This window comes from Austrofundulus limnaeus, unplaced genomic scaffold (assembly GCF_001266775.1).
Source record: "Austrofundulus limnaeus strain Quisiro unplaced genomic scaffold, Austrofundulus_limnaeus-1.0 Scaffold35, whole genome shotgun sequence".
Taxonomy (NCBI): domain Eukaryota; kingdom Metazoa; phylum Chordata; class Actinopteri; order Cyprinodontiformes; family Rivulidae; genus Austrofundulus; species Austrofundulus limnaeus.
This window is the reverse complement of record NW_013952437.1, coordinates 10840-14757: the sequence shown is the minus strand read 5'-3', so window position 1 is coordinate 14757 and position 3918 is coordinate 10840.

Sequence of the window (3918 nt, the reverse complement as noted above, 5' to 3'; positions counted from 1 at the left end):
TCATTCACTAGATCCCCCCTTGTGGTTCTGGGATTTTTCCTCACCGTTCTTGTGATCATTTTGACCCCACTTTTCCACCATTATTTGCAAAAAAATTCTTTAAAAGTCAGACAAAATGATTTTCTCAAATTTTTTCACATTTTGTCTCTCATAGTTGAGGTCTACCTTCGATGTCAATTACAGGCCTCTCTCATCTTTTTAAGTGGGAGAACTTGCACAATTGGTGACTGACTAAATACTTATTTTCCCCACTGTATCTATGACACTGCTGTTTTATTTAGCTGCTTGTACTCGTCGCTTTAGTGCATAAAAATGTTCAAAGCCATTTCTGAGTGTGAGCTAATTTAAAAATTCTAGTGGACCAAATCTGACCTGAAAGTCCAATTGTTGTTGGACTCAAGAGTCTTAAAGTAGCCAGATGTTTGGCTTTAAATTAATGTCAAAGTTGCCAATATAATTATTATAAATGAGCCATAACTTAAAAAAAATCAACTCTGTTAATGCAAGTTTGTATTAAATGATTTCTACAAGCTAGTGGCCAAAAAATGAGCTCAATGCTGCTTTAAAGTTGTTTTTTATCTGCTTCGATATCAAAGCAGTTTCTGTTTGATACATTCCTTCTGTAAGAAAGAAAAAAAATGTTCTGACTTTTATATCATCCTTTTTTAATAACCTGCAGATATTATCAAAAAGTAACTTTTGTTCTTGTTGACAAGAAAAGAAACACAAAAATTACGATCAATTAATGATGTTTGTATTAATTGTCTCTTTGAAGAAACATAATTAGTTCTTCATTTCAGGGTATTCAAAAGTTTCAGATTATATTTACCATCATTTCAAAGTCTCTGTTTTAAATGTGACATTTAAAAAAAGACCCATATAATGGTACTATTATTAACTTCAGAGATTTTGGTATTCATCTGGGGGGTTCAAATGTCCAGATTAAAATCAATCATATCTGTTAAATTTGAATTATTTGTTGCACAGTGTCTAAGTTTTTTTTTCTTCACAGGATTCTTCTTATTTTAAGTACGGAATGTTTAGTTTTTAACAGAAAATGAAACAACTTAATTTTTTTTGCAACTAGCCCTGGCTAAGTTTTGTTACAGTATCAGTACATTTTACAAAGAAGTTGGTAGATTACTATATTCTGTGTTCTCTTGTGGTATTTTCCTGTTGGTATTCTGACATTTTTTGTTACTATCAAAGGCTTAAGCACTGTTTGGTGAGGCTTGCAAAATGCACTTTGTACTCACCTGCTGTACATTTTGGGGGAATTAAAGGCACATTTGAATATTTAAGTGTTTTTAGTTAAAACTGCAGCTCTTGCAGGTTGTCATAAACATCATATCTTATTTTTTTAATGGTGACCTTTGGGCTGAGCCAAGAGTTGACCACCTTGGTGTGTTTTGAAGCTCTGTGTGTGTTCACTGTTGCATTACCCTTCAAAAACTTTAATCTGAACATCCTGGTAGTTTTAACTTGTGTAGAAATGTTAACTCATCAAAATGACTTTTACTTTACTCACTTTCTCTTGCTCTTGCTGCTGACTGAAGTTGTTTTCCTATCAAGGATGGTGGTTTATTAAAAAAGTTTTTTGATTTGCAATCTGCAGTGAGAGCTATGCAAAAACACTAATTTCTTCTGTTTTCCTTTTCTGCAGCTGTTAAGTGACTTTTTTTCAAATATTTTGATGATTGCTAAAAAAAGGCACGATTTTTTCATTCTGTTGTTAAATGTTTGGCATTTTTATGTTCATCCCAGCTTTTCTTTGCCTGTGATGATAACATGTTTTACTTTTGTGAAAACCTGCTTTATAAATTCTGCTTTCACCAATTTATGGGTAAATTTTAAAGTGTTTTGACTTTCTGACAAGTGAATGTTACAATGTTGGGAGAAAAATGCTCTCCTGTTTCAATTTAAACATGCTGTATATCTTACTGCATTTGAATACAAGATCATGTTAAAGCAGTGTTTCCCAAAGTTGGGGGGTCCCGAAACGTCAAGGTGGGGTCCTGAAAAGATTTTCTGAATTAACGATTTTTGCCTTAGTTGTTACAAAGGAGTGAGGTTAGTTTATTTAAAATGGATAAATGTAGTATAAAAATATTGTTACTATMCCCATGTTTAGTTGACCTGATACAAATGTTTATCATCTAAAAATATCTGGGGGCACAGGTCTCTGCCACTGTTATTTTGTGGGTCAAAAGCTGCACTTTGGTTCCCAAATTTGGCACCAAAGGTATAATTATGGATTAGTTAGCACTTCATAAAGCCCTAATAATTGTACTTAAAAAACACAACACTAAACCTGATCTTGAGTACACAGTGCACTGCAAACTTTACTGTCTTAAAGCAGTTTTCAATCTGGACCTGGGCTGTAAATGAGTATGGGTATTATTCTTACCAGTCTAAGCAAACACAAACATACCCCAAAATAAAATAAAAAAGCCTTTATTCATGTTATACACCACCATGAGTTAAAAAAAAAACACATTTTCCAAGCAAATATTAAATATTTCCTGCTTGATTGTCAATTTCATCAATTATGAAACTCCCTGTTCTGTCACCACTAGTATATAGACCTTTATTGAAAATTGTATTATATTACATGTCCAAATTATAACCACCATAAATATCTTAGCTTTGATATAAGACAATAAGCCTCAAGATCTACATGTTCACATCTGTATCCTGTTGTACAAACACATTTGTAAAAACTTTTAAATTATAATTGTTTCAGGTGTGCCACTGCAAGTTTCTAAAACAAAACACAAACTAAGTGCAAGTATCTTTTAGAATAATATATGGTAGAGAAAATTACAATATTCTGCTTTGTAACTAATACAAGGCATTATATTTCGTTAAAAAAGTTAGGCATTAAAAGCTTCAACTTGTGTATTTACACTGTTGCCACATTTTTAGGTAATAATGAGTTGTTACAATACAGTGTTGACAATTCACTTGATACAATTCAAAATGATAGTTTAAATACACGCTGAGAAAAAAAGGAAAAGGAGAAGCAAGACGTTATAGATGGGTTATTAACAAGAAAACAGGAATTTCAAGTACATAAATAAACAGAAGAAGAAGAACTTCAAGTACATAAATAAACAGAAGAAGAAGAAATCTTGGCAGTTGACGCTCGACCAGCAGGGCCGAGCGCAAATCGTGACACCGCACCTCATACTGGCACTGCTGCAATAACCATAGGCGGACTGCTAAAACAAACAGTGTCGCTTATTAAAAACAAAAAAATTCACAAAATAAGAAATGCCTTGTCCCTATTAGTGTTGCATAAATTAAATCTCTGTTTGTCTATCCAGCAGAGAGCTGCACAGAGCAGCGGCTCTAACAGGGCCGAGCGGCTTCAAACAGAAAACTTCTCCCATAAAGCTCAGCCTGACAACAAATCAGCTGTTTACCTSAGAAGACGAATTTGAAAAGTCTTCCAGTTAGATCTAACAGAGATGCGCAGTGCTCCAGCTCATCATTTCACTGTGGAACATCACCTGTCAGTCACCAGGGGCGCAACAAGTGGGGGTGGCCACGGGGGGCTGTGCCCCACCAGTTTTATCCTCGAGTCCCAAGCTTTGTGCTTATTTAAATATTTCCCAGCTATAAAAGACTAGTAGAACCTTATAAATTTAAAAGTTTTTTGAAAAACTAAGAATTGAAAAATATGAATATATATTTTACTTAAAATAAAAAAAAACTTAAAATAATTCATCTGAAAAAAGACAACTAGTATAAAATTAATGTCCTCAATATCAGGATGAAGCTTTTCATGAGGTTAGAGTCATTACATAAATCAATATTTTTAAGCTATATACAGTGGTTTGCAAAAGTATTCATACCCCTTGAACTTTTCCATATTTTGTCACATTACAACCACAAACATAAATATATTTCACTGGA